The sequence below is a fragment of the Cyanistes caeruleus genome, chromosome 1, assembly GCF_971803275.1.
Source record: "Cyanistes caeruleus chromosome 1, bCyaCae1.hap1.1, whole genome shotgun sequence".
Taxonomy (NCBI): Eukaryota; Metazoa; Chordata; class Aves; order Passeriformes; family Paridae; genus Cyanistes; species Cyanistes caeruleus.
This window is the reverse complement of record NC_141701.1, coordinates 46,556,650-46,578,311: the sequence shown is the minus strand read 5'-3', so window position 1 is coordinate 46,578,311 and position 21,662 is coordinate 46,556,650. Positions and strand designations below refer to the sequence as shown.

Below are 21,662 nucleotides of genomic sequence, written 5' to 3'. Positions count from 1 at the left end.
TAAGATGATTCATGGTGAAAGGGAGTTTAGCTGGGAATAATTTAGTGTCTGCAGTGGGGGAGAAGAAATATAGTTTGGGATAGTGAGGTTATGAACCTGTATTTATTTGATAAAGTCTTGAACACTGACCGATGCCAACCTGCGCTAGTGTTACTGTTTGAGTTTAAAAAACAGTGCCGCAAAACCTTCTCAACTCAGAAGTAAGTAAATGAAAGAGACAATCTGAATACAACATAACTGACTGTTCTTGTATTACTTGTGGATTATCCTAGATTTCATGTAAAGCTAATTGGCTTTCTGAGCTGGTATGTCTACACAGACTAATGCTTCATTGCCAAGAAGAAGTCAACTCCAACTCAATGATATAGCATATTGATTACTGCCTATTTCCTTCTACTATATCCGGTGAGTGTAATGATATCTGATGTATCATTTCCCCGAAACTGCTGAAGTTGACATACTATTTAGTTTTGGCCCACATTTCTTCAATTAGCAGGAGTATTATAAATGATGTACTGCTCCAAGCCTTAGACACTTATTGCTCATGCCATACAAAATTAGGTAAGTGTGGAAACTCACTTTAAGAGGAGACAAAAATATTACTGGAAGAACTAGATATTTTCAGTGGTGCCATAAGATGATGAAAAGCAAGAGCAGTGACAATAATACAGCCCATTCAAAACTGAGCATTGAACTTTACTGTGACAGATTTTCCTTAAGTAACTCAATGTTTAAAAGCAAAACATCCCTACATTTCTTTAAGGGGGCCTGTCCACAAATGTAAATACACATTTTTCAAATGGTGACCAGGTCCCATTCAGCTTTACACTTTATGTGAAAGTAACTACTTGCTGGGAAAACACACACAGAACATACATTTCCTGCTCCGATTTTGTGCAAAATGAAATAGGAAAATTCTTGCTGATATTAGTGATGAGATTTTTTTTCCGATAGCAGTATGCAGCTGTGAGTTCTTCTGTGTGACTTTGCTTCTCCTCTGGTGTGTTCAGTAAGCTCCTGTGTAACATCAGTAGCTGGTCTGGGCTGACACTCTTGCACACATCGGTTCATGTGTTCATACATACCAGGAAGAGGGAAAAGTAACAGATTAGCCAAAAGTGGTTCAAACTTCCTATGCCATGAAAGTCCACTTCTTTTTTATCAGTGCCTGTCCAAGTTCTCTATTTTGCTTTTATTTCCAGAGATGAATTTTTCTGTAACTAAAATACCAATATATATTTATTTGGTCCGTGCAGTTCTGTGATGTATAGGAGCATGGGCTTGAACTGCATAGGTTGTCAGATCATGTCTTCTTTATTTTTCTTCATCTCTTAATTATTTTCTTTCTTGTTTTTTCCTTTCCTTTAAACAATGAACATGGTCAATGTGCAAAATTAAAAAAGCTATCCTTTCAAGTAACTGGAATTGTATTTTAAGACACAGAAAGGAGACAGCTTTGCAGCCTGCCAAACACATAGTGTTATATACAGGGCTGAAGGAACAATGAACAGATTAATCTTCTGCTCCCTGTCCTGATCCATCAGTATTATTTATTTATTCTGAAATAATTCAGTGCACAGCAAACCGACCACTTCTCACTTCTCACAAAAACCTTGAGCTTGCAGATTAGACTTCCTGTGCCACCTGATACTGTTGTATAAGAAATAAAGGAAAAGAATAATTGTCCCTGGGCTAATGGATGCCATGCCCATCAGAGACATTTTGCTCCTGTCTTTACGGATGCAAGGGGAACATCCCCCAGCAGGATGGGTCTGTTCCTGTAAGGGGACAAGGTATCACATACTGAGGAAGACGCTCTGTGCTGTAAAAGATGCTCTTGTCTTTCCATCTCAGGGAACTGGTGAAAATTAAGTGATCGTCTTGGAATCATACTTTGTCCTGTACTGAAGATATTTAGCAACAGCCAGTGTTTGAACTGCCATTGAGCTGAAGAACTTACTCATACACCATAAGGTGTAAACTTTTGCTCTAATCCCCACCCTGTCTTGGTTATTAGGTGAAACTGGCTTGAGGTTATGTTCAAGTAGTGCATGACGATTCTTCATCTGGCACTCTCTGTGTCGTCATTTCACCTTCTCCCAGACAGTGTCTACCTGTCATTCTGGCAGTTTGAGAGACAAGATGGAGGGATGTTTTTTCTGAGTTCTTTCTTTGTCTTTTTGTGGCATCGTATTCTGAGATGAACACTTTCTCCTATGCCTTTAGTCTTTGCCACAGCTTTGGTGTTGTTTTATCTTTGTTCCTGCTACCATGTTTTCAAGAGAAAATATTTTTCTGTAATCTGCTTTTAAAGCTAGTGCCAGTGGAATAAAGAATGAGATATAAAGAGTGGTACATCCAAAATTGCAACCCACCTTGGATGTGGGTTTGGTTATCAAAATATACAATCTGTGGATCCCAGAGCTGTGTGGAAGAAATCCTCTAAAACAAATCCTGTCGCAAGTATAAATTGGTGAAAAATTATTTGTGGGTAAATGTTTAAGAAGAAACCTCTTAAAAGATACCAACTACTTGTATGCCAGGTTCATCAGTCTAACAGGGGTCATACCAGTAGAAAAAGATAACCGGATTTGTATCCCATTTATACCTCTGAAAGGTCAGAATAAATGAGAACAACTCAGATATACCTCCAGAGGGCCTGAGATCAGAGCTGTATGCTCAATGACCTAACATTTTAGCATAGCTCGGGTAGAATATACAATCATTTTGACTCCTTAAAGACAAAAGACCAAATTTTATTGACCCAACAGGAGAAGAGACAGCCCAAGAATTGTACAAGTACTGTTGTATCTCTACCAGAGCTTGCAAGGGCTTACAGTTATCAATGATGCTGTCAGCAAGCACATTTGAAACCCGCCTGGCTGACAACAACTGTGCCTAGAACTGACTCTGGATGCTTCATTCTGCATTTTCCTTCAGAGACGGGGAGCATGTGGATAGGCTGCACATTAGCCAACTCTGGGATTTGGGCATACTCCTGATGAATAAAGAGGATGGCATGACGCCTCTGGAGGACTGGAATGCAGGGCAACAAGTTTGCTCCAAAACAAACGTCATGTACAATATATGTATAAGGTTAGTTTGGTTTAGCTGTGTTGTCAGGGTGTTGCCTGGCAAAGACACTGAAACATTTAGAGCCTTAAAGCTAAATGGTTTTGTTTGAAAGTCCCCAGGCAGCATCTCTCCGACCCCACATTAGGTAACCAGAAGTAACTGTAGGAGCTGGAACTGCGCAGCCTCAATGGTATGAGGAGCAGAGCGCATAGGCATTGATTGCACTGGTGGCAGAAGCATGCTGAGACTGAGAAATTCACCTCTGGGACCAGTCCCAGATTTTAAGCACGCAAATGGGTTAGGGAGTTCATGGGGATTTGGTTTGGCCTAACATAAATAGGCTTTCTGCTGAATTCAAAGCCACTTCAAGGTCCACATCCCAGAAAATGCTGAACTTCCAGGAAACTTGCGTTTATGAATTTTCACTAATTCCTAGTAAAAGATAATGTTGGTGTTTTCCACTTAAACACCTCATTTAATGTATTGCAGAGGCTAAAACACTTTACAAACCAACAGTAAAAGTAAGAAACCCTGAGATGCACCCTTCTTTTTTGCAGTGACATTAAAACCCCATCAGCCCTGCAGGGGAGCTGAGACCCAAGTTGAAAGAGGACTTGACCTGTTTCTCTTTTTTTTTGCATCAATGGCTACAAACACCTACAGCTGGCCAGGAAGACGCAAACCCAGGTAAGGACAAACAATGTTTCACAGGTGTTTTTCCCTTGCCTTTTATTGAGTAGCTGGAGTGTTTCTAGTTAATCATTTTCAGATGGAAATATACTTTACAGGCATATCAGGTTAGAAAGATACTAAGAAGCTCAAGAGATGTGATCACTTGCCAAACTCTGAGGTATGAAAGTTGTTAAATTAGGCCATGTGATGGGTCCAAAATGGGCTAATTTATGCTACTTTGAACATCATTCTAACCCTTTTAAAACATTTCCCCCAATTAAGCTGTTCAGGCCACAGATCTAAATAGCTGTCTGCACAGGCTGCCAATTGATTAATTCCCTAATGATGGATTGAAGCTACAGCTTTTGTTTCTTAATCTCTCCTTTCTCCATTAATGGCAAATCATTCATAAAACAAATCTTATAAATATAAGTAAACACACAGGAGTAGAGGGGACAGATTGCATGTAGATTTATTGCAGAACTTATTCTTGATTGCCCTTAACAATTTATTATTTTTATTTTTGTTTTCTCTTTTCTCACAGAGCCACAGGAGTCTGGTAGGCAATTTTCTGAACTTTAGCTTGTGGTTTTCAGGCTGCAGCCTACAAAGAGCTCAGATGGCTACCCATGCAGGAGACACACTGAGGATGCTCTTCTGGGGGGGTACTTTATAGGATCAAAGCTTCTGTGAACAAAATGTGGAAGATCAGACTGTAAGGAGATGACTGCTTGGTCCCTCTGACAAGCTCTGTGATTGCACTGCACTTGCAACAGCAGAATCTGAGTGTAAATGCTGGAAGATGGATGAGGTCCATGCAAACAATAGGAAATGCCTATTCCCTTTAGTAGTCTCCTCAGTGGAAAGAGTCCATTGCCCCACGTAATCACAAATGCCTGGGGGTTGTAGGAAGGTCTTAATCCTCTTTAGATGAGCACTCTTTGAGGAAAAACTTCCAATTCAATAGGCCACCGAAGTGAAATCTGGGTAGTGATCATTAAGGAAGATGTGGAAGAGGTCTAAATAAGCAAAGCAAGAGCAAGGTGAAAAAGTCTCAGTGAGAAGTGCCTCTGAGTCCTGTTGCTGCAGAGGTTGAAAGCTCTTTCACGCAGTGCAAGAAGAATTGCTGCTCTGAAGTGCATCACTCAGCCTGTCACCTCTGTGTCTCAAGCTGCATAGAAAAAGAGAAACAAAATAATGGGTATGAGAACTTAATTAATTCAAGAATTAGAAGAGTTGAGAAATGGGGCCCTTCAAAAGTATGACCCAGATAAGATTCACTGTACGCTATAAATCATCCATTATTGTTTAGAGTTTCCTTTCTCCACACTTGACCTTCATCATCATTCTCTTGCCTGAGTCTGGGTGTCATCACAGAAGTACTGAGTATGCAGATGGAAGCATAGGAGACACATTTGAAAGTATTTCCCTGACTGCTTGCATTTTTATGTAGTTGAAAGGAAACAATGAAAACGGAACTGATTTTGCTGTCTGTTATTTCTCTGAGCACCATGTGAGGTAGACAGCTCTTCAAAGAGAATAAAGTTTGGTTTGTGACATTCCCAATTAAGCCCTTCATCTTGGAGATAATTAGCCAGTGTTAGAGACTTCCCAGTCCTGGACAGCAAAGGATACATCCTACAACAATATATGCCTGTTTAAAAATGCAATGCTTTTCCCTACTTGTACTTGTCCTGGGAGAGTTAGCATGGGCTGATGTGGTGAATGTATTTGCAGACAGGTAGTTAGTTACTGCTCTACATGGCAGGTTTGGATGTAGGTAACACTTGGGGAAAATTGTGGAGTCTCTTCTGGATTAGGTTTTGGTGGCTGAGAGACAGAACATGGATGGACTTTTCTTCTGGGCAAAGGAGAGGTAAAGGACCTGCCTTTGCTTCCTGCTACAGCACTATGAACCCAGACTGGCTCAATTGATTTTGCTCTCAGATGCCCTTGAGTATCAGTCAGTTTACCACGGAGTGGGGAGATAGTGGCCTGTGCCACACAGTGTGCACACCCCCAGTCCTGAGGCTGGCTGGAGGCAGGTTTAACCCCTGGTGCAATTCAGAACAGCCTCAGGGCTGCTCTGGGTTGTGCTGTTTTTTGACAGTCCCTCTGGGACTGCCCTGTCTTGGCATGCGTCTGACATGCCACATCGGAGGAGAAGCAGGAGGAAAGGGTGACAGGGATCATTGCATAGAGCTACCCACTGACATACACACACTAAAATCCAGCTGAAAGTTGTTCCATTACAGAAATCTGCTTGAAAATGCATCTACTGACTGGTGAAAGAAAGTATTATGGAGAAGGCTCTATGGTTGGTCACATACTGTTTGGTTTTTTTTTTAAGTAGTGTTTTATGAGGTATAAACCAATTTGGTTTTTCCTTGGTTTTAAGGTTTCACATAGATTCTGGGTATGAGCTTATCTTATGAACTGGCATGCAGCCATGGCAAATACATGACCATCACCACTTATTTTCCGTGTAACCACTTCACAAATTGTTCCTCCAAGAGAAAAATATTCCTGAGTCCCCTGTCCTTGCTTCATTACCTGGCTGCATCTTCCATGTGCCAGGATACAACCGATGATACTTTCAAATTACAAGTCAACAGTATTTGTATTATTAATATGATTAGTAACAGCCTTAATAGTTCACTTTGATGATAGTTGCTTTCACCCAAGTCTCTCAAAACATTTACAGAGCACAATGCAAGATTTAATACATAAGCAGTAATTATTTATCCCTGTATCAGTGTTCTCTCCTGTTGATTTATTACCCTATTGACAGCAGCAGAGATACTGTAGACAGCCTCTTCTTTCATTCTGCTAATCAATTTTAATCTTTTGTTTGGATATTTGGAGTGCAAGTATTCCAGTCTTGATGTCCCAAAACCTGGCTGTACTACAGGTATGTCTCCTAGTTATTACCCCTTGGGTACCAGGCCCGCAGTTTTAAATGCCTTGACTCCAAATCTGAACTTCAGCAATTCTAATTGGCCTCCATGTCCACAGAAAAGAAGTGGAAGTTCTTGTGAGCGGGGATTAGGCATGCTTTTGTGTTTGTAGAGCACTGAGTGTAACGGGACCCTCACAGGATCTCTGGTTGCCACTCTAGTATGAATGTTAAATACTGTTCTTCCCAGTGCTAGACAGGTTTCGGGTAATTAGAAACACAGGGAATGCAGGCTATTTGGATGAGCAGAGAATGAAGCATTTTAAGCACACTCCCGAATTCTTGCTTGTCTTTTCACCACATATTATGTTGTTAGTCTCTATAACAGGTGATTTGCAGGTTAAATCCCATTTTCTTTCTCTATAGACTAAATTCATCTTTGATATAAGCGGGCACAAGTCCATTAACTTCAATAGAGTTGCGTTCACTCACTCCAACATTGAATCTGTCCCAGTGGGTTTATGCTGTAAATCTATCCCAGAATCAGTGGTTACTGAGGCATTGGTTCTGCTCTGAAATTCATTCGGTCCTTTCAAATAAGCCTTTTAGAGAAGCCTGGGAATGTTTCAGCCTCTGCACCAACACTTAAGCCTCACTCCAGAACCACTTCTTAGTTTCAGCTGCTTTTTTTCTCCCCTACCTTAACTCTTCTTTTACTCTCTGCTCTTCTCACACATTACTATTTGCAGCTTCTCCCCTCCTATCTGGGCAAGACTGGTAAGCAACAATCCCTGTAGCCACAGCATCCTGCTCTGTGTTTGCCTTATCAAACCTTATCAGTTAACTAAGGCTTGGTCTGGATAATACTAGGACAGAAGTCCTTGAAGAGGAGCCTCAGGTGTTGTACATATGAGCACTGGGCTACCAGTAAGTGCCATTCTTCCTTCCTAGGCCAGTGTCCTAAGTAGCCTTAACCAGTGGTCTAAAATACTGTCTAATGGCACTGCACTGCTCTCTTGATATGGTCATCACTGGATGACAAGAAAATTTAAGGTGAATCCTACCCAAACCATAAAATATTCTTCTTTTCAGCTGTAATTTGTCTGTCAGCCCAGCTAAACAGAATATAGAACATGTGTGAGGGTTTAACGCTGCTTTGCCTCTGTTGTATTTAATATTACTACTTCTGCAATACATTTGTTCACAGAACAATATGGAAGCCCTCTGGTGTCCAATTTAACACCTATAAATTTGTCTGTGTAATCTCTAACCAACTGGACAATTAAAATGTTTGTCTTCTATTCCAGTATTCCTGTGTTCTCTTTTGAAATACAGCTCTTTGATAATTTCTTCTTTCCCACTGGCAAGTCCCAGTGTTTGGAGTCTCAGTCCTGTGGGTATTTGGAAAGGAGAAGACCCTCTCCAGCCTAGCTGAGCCCTGGGCTATACCACAGCTGTTACCAGGTTTGCCCTGGAGTCCAGAAATCTCTGCTCTCCTTCTAGGTCTTGCTTCATCTGGAAGAGCCAGTGAATTCCTTCAGCTGGTGGACCCATGCCAGGGCAGACTTTGGCTCTCATTTGGACCCTGCCAGTGCCCCAGCCTTCTTTGTGCCCTGAGTTGGCCACCCAAGGCCAGCTTCTCTCAGACAGGGAACAAGTACATACCTTCCTCTGCCTCAAAGGGCAATATGGGGAAGGAGGAGGATTTGATTTCTTTCTTATGATGGTATTTTGGCACAATGTTTCCTTTATGTTTAACTACATTTCTCCCTTCAGGGCAAATGGGAGTCTAACCACTGTTGGCATGGAAAGCATCCAACCATCTATTTCTCTCTGCCATCTTCAGGTCCATGCTTATCCCCAGGAGAAACTCAGGAGTGATTAAATAACCAAACAACATTACAAAGATCTCTGCTCAGCAAAGGTGGAATAATCCAGAGGTTGAAATGCTGCTCCAAGGTTTTCAGGAACAGCCTAAGCTTGTCAGGCTGGTATGACTGCTCCATAGAGGGAACCAGTGTAACCTGGAGTGGGTTACACTGTGCTGGGTCTGGACAGGATAGAGTTCATCAGACCCAAGTGCCTCTTTTTGCATATGTTATCTTTATGTAATTCACTGAACACTGCTAAAAGGAGTTTCCTTCACTTCTGTCCATCTGGGCAAATAAAGGGTAGATGAAAGGGAAGGATTTGCTCAGAAATCATGGTATGGTCTTTGCAAAAGAATAAGGAGATTGAAGACCATTTCAAGGCAGAGCATAGCAAACATCCAGTTAATAAGGGCCCCAGAGGATCCAAAGGATTTGAGTTCAGAGATGAAGATTATGTAGGCAGTAGTAGCCCTTTAAGGTATCTAGGAAAATTGAGGGTGAGGAGGGGGATGCATTTAATCCCTACACTGAGTACACAGGAGAATTATACAGCATACAGGCATTGCTGATGCTCAGCATCACATTTTAAGATTGAATATAACTTAGTTTCCAGTCTAGAATTTACCCACCAAACAGAGAGGTTGAAAGGCAACATTAATTACACATCTGTCCAGCACGTAGTGAAACTCAGATGTCGGGTGTCATATAAATGTAAAATGTTGCTATTCTACAGGGTGGTTTCTATACAAGTGTAGATTAAACAATGGCTTTGCACAGGACTAAAATCTGCAGTGCTGCTGCTGAAAGGAGTTAATTGTATGGCTGCAATATTATGGACACTGTGGTTTTTCTGAGCTAAAAGAGGACAGTGATTCATGGCTTCATTCATGCTCTTCGTCATGAAATATAAATTAAAAATAGTTGTACTATGGTAGGCTACCTGTATTGTTACATTCATAATGGATATCACACATCCGTCCTTGCTCGGTGTTGCAGGCAAAGCATGTTAGAGAAACTATGGCAGTATTTTTCTTTTAGGTGTAACAATCTGTCAGTATCAAATTCTCTTAGTCAGTAGGGAGCATATAGTGTTGATTTACTGAAAATCTGGGATTATGTCTGCTCTGTGGTGAGCATAGATTTAAGAGGGGAGAGGTAAGGGGTCTCCAAAAGGTGAAGAAAAACACAAATGAAACCTAGCAAGGAAAAAATAGCTTGACAGCTAAGATGCAGTACAGCCACCGTCAAGCCTTCTTGACGGAAAACCCTTGCTCACAGCAATGCTCTGAGCACTGCACACTGTACCTTGAACAACCCACTCCATTACCCACTTCACGCCAAGGAACTGTAAATGTATAAATGAAGCTGTGGGTAGAAAAAAGCCTTAATATTTCTGTGTTCCAATGTACAAATGTTTTCAGAGATGGACCGGCAACACGGGCGTGCCCATTTGGGGACAAAAAACAAAAAGAGAGGATTTCCTTTATCTTTTACTCCTTCCATGGCCAATCCCAGTAAACAAAGAGTGGGTGACTGGCAGGTTCAGCGAGATGGGCTCTGCAGATGCCATGGAGGCAGCAGCAGCTTGACCCCCCCGTGTCACTCTCTGTGCTGCTGCACAGACCCTCTTCATCATGTCCCCACACAGCAGGGGCACTGCAGCTCACCTGAGGCTTCGCACTGTGCTGCATCAGGCCACAAAGATTGCAAGGGCTAATTCAGGCCATTTTGTTAAGGGCTGAAAGTTGCAGCCAGCTGAGGAGTAAACGTGCCGCAGTTACAGTCCTGTCCTAGTGGAACGGTGCCTCCTCCATCACAAAATACAGTTTGGCACTAATTGGTATCTTTAATGGCAGTCTCAGCAGAGAGCCTGGGAAGGCTTTCCTTCATCCTTGTTCTGGGCCTTCCACGCCGGCTGGGGACGCTTTCATTGCTGCTGCCTGCGTTGTAATTGTTCTGGGGATAAGTAAAGGATTTCCAACTCTGGCCTGCCAATCTGTCACCCTTCAATAGCCACAAAGTCACAGAGAAATTAATTTTAAAAAGCCAAATATCACATTAGTAGCCACTGCACAAGCAAAATACAAGCAATTAAAAACCACCCTGCAAATGTATTGAGCATCCAGCGTGCATTTTCCCTTGATTTTATCCCACAAAAAGGGGTGATTCATTTGTGGGGAAGAGAAGAAAAGTAACCCCAAACCCTCTAACCCTCTTCTCCCGTATCAAACACTACAAAACTTCATGGGATTTATTATATCTAAAAAAAGAAAAAAAAAAAGGCTCCTTTCCCTTTAAAAAGAGAGGAGCTACTTGGTCTGATGCTGCTGCCTTTATCAGCCATGAAGTTCCCAGCAAGGTGCTGTTAGTGCCTGATTAAACCTCATACCAATCTCTGTCCCCCATGGTAACCCAGAAGACATCCACTGAGAGTGGCAGCTCTTATTCATTTTAATTGCCAAGGATCTCTCTGTGATGGCCAGTTTTCTTGTCTCTCAAGGACTGGAATGGAAATCCATCTGATTACACGAACAATCCGGGTGCTCTGACAGATCTGAAATATGAATATGGAGATGGCATTGTGGTCTGCACTGACTCCTGAAACCCCAATAGTAAATTATGATCTGCCACTAAAACAATTTCAGGGCACAGTACAGTTCACATAAAAGCCCATTTTCTGTAATGGAACACAAATTATTAATAAATCAGTCCAGAGGGGGGGAAAAAGTGAAAAAGAGATTTTGTCGCTGGTGTTCTCATGAACATCACAAACACAAATGTACATACACATACAGGCATGCATCCCTTTCTCGAATACACCTTTTTCTACAGCTTAGAGTGGAGATGATACACAGAATATAAACAAATCTCCTGGGGCTACCACAGCATTGCTGGAATTAGCCCCATGTCCTCTTGCTGTAAGCTTAACCTTGTCCCATCCCTTGGGTGAACTGACCTCCAGCTTATGCAGCTTAATGTGGAGGGACATTTTTATTGTCCAAATAAAACTTGCAGACCTCATGTTCACAGAGGCAACAGCTCATCTTCCTCCTCAATCCCTCTGACATGTGCTGTCTGGTGTCAGGAGACCCTCTCAAGGAGAGCAGCCTTTCTGGATTTAGCCCAGAGCACCCACTATGCTGAGAGGGAGAATGACTGCCTTTATAAAAGTCCTGCAATGAGGACCTAGCCCAAAATAATGAGATTTACTGCCACATCCAGAAGAAAAGTGTTTGACTGAAAGTTAGAAATGGGGTGAGAGAACATAAAAAAAGAAAAAAAGGCAAAACCCAAAATGGCATCAGAGGTCAGGAAGGAAGTCTGCTCAAGTAAGCCATAACAGCCTAGGGCATCTCCTGAACACTCCAGCACCCCACAACAGCCTGTACAAACACCCAGCTGCTTGGGACGGATTGAAATCAGCACAGAGAGTTCATCAACAACATGCCATTGATCCCAGCCCAGCCTGCTCTCACTGCTCTGCAATGTGCTGACACGAGAGGGGAGGATGTGGCCACACAGGCACCTGGACGTGGCAAACATCCGCTGGCAGAAAGGAAGGCCAGCAAGGCTACTTTGGCTGGAGCTTGCCAGCAGCTCCAGGCAGCTGACAAAGCAGTGTGGTGACAGTATTAGCATGCACAGGGCAGGCGGGCACATTATTATTGCCACATATTTCTACTGAAACAGCGCCTGAGGCTTCAGAGGACCGTCGAGTCAGCCAGCTGAACATACACTGTGGAAACCATGTCCACAGGGCTTTAGGTCCTCTTGAAAGCCATGGAAAGAATAGAGGAAATATAATGCATATAAAGAAGGACAAGGGGGTTTAGTGGGTTTAGAACTGCCTCAGAGGTCAGGAAATGTGGGTTGTAACCCTGGCTTTAGCCCCAGTCTGGTGGATGACCTTTGGTCCCCTGAGTGTTTCCTGTCTGCAAAATGTGAAACTTCCATATGTTTGGCTATGGCATCAGTTTCAAACTGGAAAATTTGCCTGGGCAGGGAAAAAAAAAAAAAAGAGAAAATAGACACTGGAGTTTTGTCAAAAACTTCTGGACATCTGGAAGTCAGGCCTTCACAGTGAGGATATGACCATATGACCACTGGACATACATGGAAAACACAGCAGTAAAAATACTCTCCCAAAAACATCCATCTCCCTATAACTTCCCTCACTGCTGCACAAACACTTTATTTTGTTTTGAAAGTCTCAGAGCCCGAGTAAAATCAGGATAACAAAGCAGGTTTTGTGAAGCGTTTGGAGATATGATGCTAGGTGGTAGACAACAAATCAGAATTTATTCACCAGGTCTGCATTTGAAACACTGTAATTAAAGAACAAGAATAAAAATAACCCCACTGCTTTATCCTTAGCTCTGTGCACCTATCTCTCACCTTCTCTGTCCTGGGGGTATTAGCCTAGGCTGGGGTTTCCAAGTGGGATCTGAAGAGGGCTGCTCACCTCAGGAATTCAGGGCAGGGATGGTGATCCCTTATTAGTGCTCAGAGGTAGCATTACAGCCCAGAGGGTTCAAACATTGGGCTGCCATGTTTGCCAACAGCACAGCTATCTAACACTTCATATTTAGGCTGGCTTTTTGCATTTATTAGCAGCGTGTGGTACGACTAGTAATTAATTTGGTGATCCTTGGAGCCAGTGTCCGTTATCAGAGTTTTCTTTTACATAACAGATATAAACATGCGGAATTTTTTGAGACACACTGATGTGCATTTAACCATCTGTGTTCCTCTCCTCTAGAGAGGAAGGATTCCCCACAAAAAGAAGTGCCTTTGGGAGTGAGGCTTCAGTGCAGCCAGAAGATAGTCTAGGGCAGAAACAGAGATACACAAATACCTGCTGCATACAACAGCTGTGGCATTTCATTCTGCTAAGGAACCAGGAGCATGAAGCCTGCAGAAACTTGTCTCTAGTAGATAATGCTGGTAATAACTGAGAAGAAAGATTTCTGAATCCCTATCACATTTGTTGTCCGAAAGTGAAGAAATAATCTGATTGGTTAGTTTTAATTTATTCTTCAAATGGAAAAGAACTAGAAAGGGAGAAAATAGAAATAGTTTTAATAATAAAAAAAAAGACGGAAGTAAGTAGAGTTCACAACCTCCATAATTCATTTAAGATGCATAAATGCCTCAGATTTTCATTAATTAATGAATATGTGTTGTTTTCTTGGTGTACAAGGATGATATTTTTGAACACCAGTGAACCAGTCAAACGAAAACTAAAACATACTCATTAGGAATCATACTCCAAAGGACTCTTTCAGAGAGATTACGGCAGGAAGCAGCTGATTTCAGTTTTTCCATTATTTCACCCTTACATGAGATGCTTACTTTGAGTGCTTGCAACTGATTGAAATGTAGCTGTTGATCACAGTCTGGAGGGTGAGCACAGAGAATAAAACCCCCGTCTCCACAGTGCTGTTTACTGACCTGCATGGAGCATGTTGGTTGTTTTGGACATTTCAAATTTGACAGGTGAACAAAGCACAAAAACTGAATTCAGCCAAGACTTAAAATTAAGTATTTGCCTTTTTGCTTTACTGAATAGGAAACAAAGCGGTCACCGTAGTTTTCACAGTGTTTAGCTGAGCACTACCTGTTGAGGTTAAACACTGCATGAAACATAAAAAAAGAATAACTTTGGCAGATTTTCCCTTCCCTTCCCTTCCCTTCCCTTCCCTTCCCTTCCCTTCCCTTCCCTTCCCTTCCCTTCCCTTCCCTTCCCTTCCCTTCCCTTCCCTTCCCTTCCCTTCCCTTCCCTTCCCTTCCCTTCCCTTCCCTTCCCTTCCCTTCCCTTCCCTTCCCTTCCCTTCCCTTCCCTTCCCTTCCCTTCCCTTCCCTTCCCTTCCCTTCCCTTCCCTTCCCTTCCCTTCCCTTCCCTTCCCTTCCCTTCCCTTCCCTTCCCTTCCCTTCCCTTCCCTTCCCTTCCCTTCCCTTCCCTTCCCTTCCCTTCCCTTCCCTTCCCTTCCCTTCCCTTCCCTTCCCTTCCCTTCCCTTCCCTTCCCTTCCCTTCCCTTCCCTTCCCTTCCCTTCCCTTCCCTTCCCTTCCCTTCCCTTCCCTTCCCTTCCCTTCCCTTCCCTTCCCTTCCCTTCCCTTCCCTTCCCTTCCCTTCCCTTCCCTTCCCTTCCCTTCCCTTCCCTTCCCTTCCCTTCCCTTCCCTTCCCTTCCCTTCCCTTCCCTTCCCTTCCCTTCCCTTCCCTTCCCTTCCCTTCCCTTCCCTTCCCTTCCCTTCCCTTCCCTTCCCTTCCCTTCCCTTCCCTTCCCTTCCCTTCCCTTCCCCCCCGCCCCAGGGAAAGGCACAGCAGGAGATTTAAGTATGAGACCATCTCCCCAGTAACATGAATCCCTGGAGCAATGGGATAAATTTGAGAAAGACTATTTAGGCTGAATATCAGGAAAATGTTCCTAATGGCTTGGACTGACTGAGCAGTGGAATTGTCTTCCAGGCAAGGATGGAAACACCAACATTTGACTCACTCGAAATTGGACTGGACAGCGTGTTGGCAAGTGCACTGGGGGGAGAGATCCTGCTCTGGAAGGGGAACGGTTTCTTGGACACCAGATCTTTATGACTCTATTAAATATTCCAGTGTGAAGAATGTGAGGAAAGAAAATACTAGGAATCTCCCAGGGACACAGCTAATCCCACAGACATAACACTTGCACCAACTGCAGTAGAAGTTACGCACACGTGGAGGACCCAGGTTGGGACCCAAGTGGGATGCTTTGGCATCCCAAAGGCCACGGTACAGGCCTGCTACTCATTGTCCCACCTGCAGGCAGCAGGGCACTGGGACACAAGGGAGAGGGAACAAATGCTCCTGGACTCTTGCTGGCAGGGAAGAGGAACAACAAGCCTGTTGAAACAAACAGAAAGAAAAGAAACTTGAGCCCTGGCAACATCTGCTGCCTCTTTACATCCATGACCAGGTGACCTTACTCCTCTCTGTCCTGGCAAAGCGCCTCTAAATATATGTCCTGTGTCTGTCTTTGTTGCTGCTTTCTGATCTCCTCACAGTGCAGAGATGTCACGAAAATGCATATTTTGAAACTCCAAATGTCACTGCACCAAACAAAACCCACTGGTGTTTACCAGGGAGAGGGCTGGCTACAAATGCCCCCATATTCCTTCAGCTGGGGCTTGTCGTTGTGTTGGTAGTGGGGTAAACCTAGAGTAGCTGAGGGCAGAATGGGACCCTGACTGTGGTTTTAACTGAGCCCTGATTCCTTTTCTTGTCCCTCCGCATATGGATGTAATATATATTCACAAGGCAGCTTTTTTTTTTTTTCCCTACCATTTATAATATTTTTTTTTCATTTCCAGTCATGGAGCTTTTCTGGACAAAACAATTATGATCCAAATGTCCTGAGAACAGTCTCCAATGAGGCAGTTTTCCTGAACATGTACAGACAAAGGAAATGATTTCCTTACTGACAGAAATCACTTCAAAGTGCCCAGGCCAGACCCTGCTCCAGCTCAGGTTTCCTTTCTGTGTCACAGCTTGGACAAGAGCTCTCACGGACAGCCATGCTCCTTGTGCCTGGTTTGAATTTAAGCAACACTGGGCACTTAAGCACAGGGCAATGGGAACTCACAAACCAGCCCAGCCATCTCTTTTCTCCTTTCTTCCACCTTCCCCCACAATATGTCCCTCCTCCTGCATGGTGTTTGTTGCTTTTCCAATGTCAGTAAAATTCTCTGTGATGTGCTTCTAACTTCCAGTGCTCTGTGCAGATCTGTTTATCAGCCATTCCGACACAGCTATGTCAATCCGATGTGTCTCCTTTCCTAAAACTCAGCTTGAGTCAAAAGCTCTCCCCAGTTAGTCATGATCTTCCTATCACCATCTCTTGTGAAGGTGAGGTGGAGGGCAACAGTTCTCGTGAGGATGAAATGGATTGAGAATGATTTTGCATGACAACTGCTGGGGATCCAATATCTTTCTGTTGGTGTTGCTTACAGAAACAATAATGCCTGGAAACCATCCAATACCTGTGTGTTGGCCCATCTTCAACACATGCCAAATTCTTCTCTTGTGGGACAGCCTGGGCACAGCCCACATATATTTATGTGTGATCTCCTAGTCAAACTGAGATCTATTTTTGCCAGTCTCCTGAGCATAGTCCCTCTTTCCACATCCTGAATGTCATCTCAGACTATAAGGCGGCTGACCACTCCAGGAAGGGTCAGATGACAGTGCCTTTATGCACCTTTCTTTCTGTCCATGCAGAGTGTGGGGCATGGCCCTCACACCAGGACCACACTTTTTGAGGTGTTGAGAGGAGTGTGAGGTTCATTATTTTAGCAGAAGTAGGTAAGTACCACAGCATGGATCTGTTATTTGTGGGAGACAAAACATTATGTCCAAAGAGACATTTTATGCCTGTGACCTGTGCCTCTGTCCTTCACCAAGATGAGGCTTCTTCTTTCCATGGATTTGGCATTGCATAACAACTCCCATCTACTTTCCACTCAGAACAGTATTACACAGCACTGCTGTGACTGCAAAGGACTCATCCTGCTACCACGTAACCTGCTCTCAGCAATGTCCAGGGTACATTGAAAGAGGACAATAAAATCTCCCCTCAGTAGAGGCCCTCAAATGGCTTCTACTTACTGGCAAAATATGGCTTTCAGTATTCAAAGGAAGAATTTGGGGCACTTATGAGCTCCATCATTAGCCTAATTTTGTTTTTACTGCTAAAACTTCTCCAACCTAATCCCATGGCTACCTCCTTTGACCTAGTTAAACACCCCTTGACTAGGATGTGTCATTGCTCTACAACTTAGAGTACAGCAGAGATTCCAGAGTCCCCTGGCCAGGGCTGTGCTGGCAGTGGTCTGGTTTGAACCTTCAGACCACACCTGGAGTCTGAGTTACAGCTAATGGTCAAGACAACGTCCTACCTGTCCACTAAGGAACTGTCTGCCATCTCATGGCACCCAGCATTGTGTCACCAATCTCCAGAGATCCAGCACCTACCCACAGACTGGCAGGTCACTGAGACCCTGCTCTCCTTCCCTGCACATCAAACCCAGACTAATATGCCCCCTTCAGCTCCAGCTCCAGCTCCAGCTCCAGCTCCAGCTCCAGCTCCAGCTCCAGCTCCAGCTCTAGCTCTGGCCCTGCCTCTGTTCCTGAAGCCTTGCTTTATGCTTCCAAAACAATACAAAGAACACACTCCTACTTTGGTGCAAAAGCCCTGTTTAAAGGAAGCCTTTCAATTCTCCTGAGGATCCCCAACAGGACAGCCTGCACGCCAGCAGTTACTCCTGGTTATGACATTTTTCAGTATTACCTCCAACAAATCCCTGAAACCCCCCTGGAAGAACACCCAGAAGAGCTTCCCCAGCCTGATATTATGCCAGTGCTCTGCTCTCTGTGCAGTAGGCAGGCAGGTGAAATTCAAGGTTATGGGCACTACAGCCAAAGGCCAGGACATTTAAGAGCAGCCTCGCTACCTCCAATCTGCTGTACGAACTATTCTTAGCTGGAAGCTGGAGCTGAATGCTCACTGGGCACTCCAGGTTCACACCTCTGGAATACGCCCCTGACAGAAATATGCTTCAGCGTGAACTTGGCCGCATTTAGAAGAAGCTGCAAGATACACCTCTTTCCCAGACCTTTCCATCTGTTTAAACTGTGAAATCCTGGGTTCCTCGCTGTCTGGTCAGATTAAAAGCTGCTGGCAGTGGGGAAGCATGACAGTTCATTTCTCTTACTTGGAATGATAATTACTCAACGTAATCCCCATAAAACAAACTCATAATCTTCAATGATGAGTGTGTGTTAAGTGCTCATAGTAACTGAAATAAATAAGAAGAGGTCATTAATAATAAACCATGGTCTGGATTACAGCAGTCAACAGTGCACAGAACAACAGGGATAACAATTGATAAAGGAAAGTGGATCATAGCCCTCCACACTCTGCAGGTGTGATGTTGTAAGGTTGGATACTATCTGTGTGTCAGCTGGGGATCACCAGATTTCAGCCGTGATTTAATCATAACCTGTGCGTTGTCTGTGAAGAAAGAGATGAAATAAAGACTGGTTATGGTAGATGCAGCATGCTCTGAGTCCTCCTGCGCAAGCCAGCTAAACCTTGCTGGCTGCTTTACAGTCCACTTGGATCCATTAGGATTGCTACCACGTGTACTGTTGGGAGAGATCTTTCTTTACCTATGCTGCACCATTTCAGATTCCTCCATCTTAAGAGCTGCCAAGTAGATCCAGCTGTTCTGCACTAGACACTTTGTCTCCTCTGGTTCACTCGGGCCATTATCTGGAGTCTTGGGAAAATATCTTTGTCCTCCAGGTTAGTGGCTCTTCCTAGACACCGAAGTAAATTTTGTGCATGCACAGAATGGACTTGGCAACACTCCTAATTTGCAATAACTCTAACTAGGTTTGTGAGCTTTTCCCCATCTGAATTCCCAGTGGCCATTTCCTCACATAATGCCAAGATTACATGAAGGTTAAGACCAAGAAGACACAGGAATGGACACCTCTGTGGGAAGCTGACATAGTTTTGCTAGTACAGCTCACTGGATTGATGTTCCTTGTGTACCGAATAGAACTGAAATTTGGAGTTCTTGCTAAAATTAAAAATAAGCGGCTACATTTGTACAACTTATATATGAGGGATTGGAATACACAGCAAAGTTCAACTATCGCTTTCCTGTTTATATTCATGGATTGCTGTTTTTCTAGGCTCAGCTTTGGTTTTGCTGATGAGCTAAAATATAACCTCCTGAGCTAAAATATAACCCCAGTGGAGCAGCATTTAGTAAGTTCTTCCTTTAAATAATATTTCAGCCAAGGGATTAACTCCTATTTGCACATACAGCTAACCTGGAGGGAAGGCTCGGTGAGCAAAAAACCCTGGAGGGAGAGGACATATTTGCAGCAACAAAGACTGTTTCCACTCCTGCTGCGGTGGGGGAAAATCCCTGCCAGCTGCAATGGGAGGCAGAACAGGCCCATCTCCAAATCATGTAAAAAATTATCTGAGAGTATTTTTAATTAATTACTGCTCATAGGAAGGGGAATGGTCAATGAGACTATATCTGTAAGGGTACTGCCCCCACAGAGGACTGCGTGCAGCTCCCCTAGTTATGCTCCAAGCAGCTCCGTGCCTCAGGCACACCCTCCCTGCCTTCAGAAGCACGGAAAGTGTGATGAGACCACGTCTGCTTCGATGCCCCCTGGAATGGTGTCCCCTGCTTGCCCACTCACGTGCTGGCAGGTTTTTGCAGATCTGCAGAGGGGTACTACTCTTCCCTCAGCAGTAGTCTGGATTGTGGACCCCAGAGAAGATGTCGCTCCTACAAAGAAGCTGAAAACACTAGACCTGTGACTTGTCTGCTGCAGGGTCCCAAGGGAACTTAGGGGAACTGGGGTGCAAGGGGTCCTGCTCTTGTACTTGAGAAACCTCACAGGACTGGACTCTGTCTAGCCCAAACACAGGATTTCAGCTCTTCCCCTGAAAAGAGCAGTATCATAAGCATATGGTTAATGACTCATCCCAAGTGGAAAAACAGCATTTGTTATATTTTATGAAAATTTTATACATCTAAGGTACTGTACATCTGTTGCTATTTAGGCTGACATGTATGTAGAGATTGGCAGAACAAGTTCTCTGTAGGGATGACTGAACTCCAAACCAAACCACAGAACTTTCAAACACTCAGCCTGCTTCTTGAAGGGGAATGAAGGGGAAAAAAAAAAAAAAGAGAATGTTTTTCTGCTCTGCTGAAATGCTGCCTGACTGAGCAATATGCAAGGAGGACACTCTGCAGTTCTGTCTAATCCACAATAGAAGAGGGGCTTATTTATGAAGAGGAGCCTTTCTTCACAACACTGAAAATTGCAAGCAAACTTGTCTCTGTGCCAAAACTTTCCCCAGGTTGCTCGTGAAAGGGACGGGAAGTTCAACTCTTTGTCTGACTCCTGCTCCTCCTTGTATCCTTTCTTGTAAAACCCTCTTTTAGACCTGCTCCTGTCTCCCTCCTCTCTGGCAGCAAGCCTTTCTCTTGGTGAGTCTAAGGGCTCTTCTTGAGTTGCTCATACATTTTTCTCTCAGCAGCAGCAGCAGCATCTGGGTGGCAAGAAGGCAGGGAGCCTTACTGGTTAGCCTGGAAGTCTTCTGGGGTTTCTTGAGAAGGCACTAAATAAGTGGACTTCCATGGAAAGTCATGTTTTCCATTCTGCATCTGTGAGTGTTTCTAAGGTCTCCGGTGCAAAATCCCCTGGGGCAGAGGACTAAGTGGTGAAAACAACTAAGGACATGCCTGTACAATCCAACTCACTCCTCTGCAGAGAGAAAGATGGAGCAAGCTGTAAAGAACTGCTTGCTAAAACATCTCTTATTTATTAGACATGTCAGTCCAGCTCTGCCAGGATAATTACTCTGGGCACAACAGCTATCCTGTGCCCGGCTCCCAAACTGGCACAGTCCCTGTCTGCTCAGGGATCCTTCAGATGTAATCTGTTTCTAATCTAATCCCCAGAGCACAGGGCCTGGAAAATAAAGTTTTCTGCCTCCAGCCATGCTGTGAGGCTCCCTGCTGTCTCACTAGATGTGTCTGGGACAAATTAACATGAGAACCTAAGAAAGGCCGTACTGAATCAGACCAAAAGTCTGTACAACCCAGTGTCATGTTTCTGCCAGTAGCCAAAAGTAGAAGCTCACAAAAATGTATAAAATGATACCTCCAACAAGTGCTCTCCCAAACTCCAGCCATTAGTGGCACAGGACTTCCTGGACCAAGTGTACTTTCCACAGATATATTGATCTTCAATGCATTTGTCTGCCATGAAATAACACAATCTCCCCAGGAAACCATGAGGACATTTCAAATTGGCCACATTTTGGAGCAAGAAGCCCTATAGCTCTTTCTGTGGCTTGTTTTGAATCTGCTTCCTACTAGTTCGCCTTGATACCTCCCACTGATGTCCCCACAAGGGACATTTTGTGCTCAGAAATCAGTCTGTGCCCAGAAAACATATATGACAACAGGTTGACTGGTCAGGAGACAGCGTTGCCAGTTGAAAGTGGTGTTTAAGACTGGCCATTTGTTGATGATAATTGGTATGAAAGTGGTTTGGTTTGGTGCAGTTTGGAT

The 21,662-nt window shown here is 43.8% G+C and overlaps 1 long non-coding RNA gene across 1 annotated transcript; it reads left to right on the top strand.

Moving 5' to 3' along the window:
• The first annotated feature begins 3,832 nt into the window (after window positions 1–3,832).
• Window positions 3,833–7,944, top strand: LOC147655472 (uncharacterized). The gene is made up of 2 exons (XR_015287071.1): window positions 3,833–3,925; window positions 4,292–7,944. It is a non-coding gene; the product is annotated as an uncharacterized LOC147655472 (long non-coding RNA).
• Window positions 7,945–21,662: the final 13,718 nt, after the last annotated feature.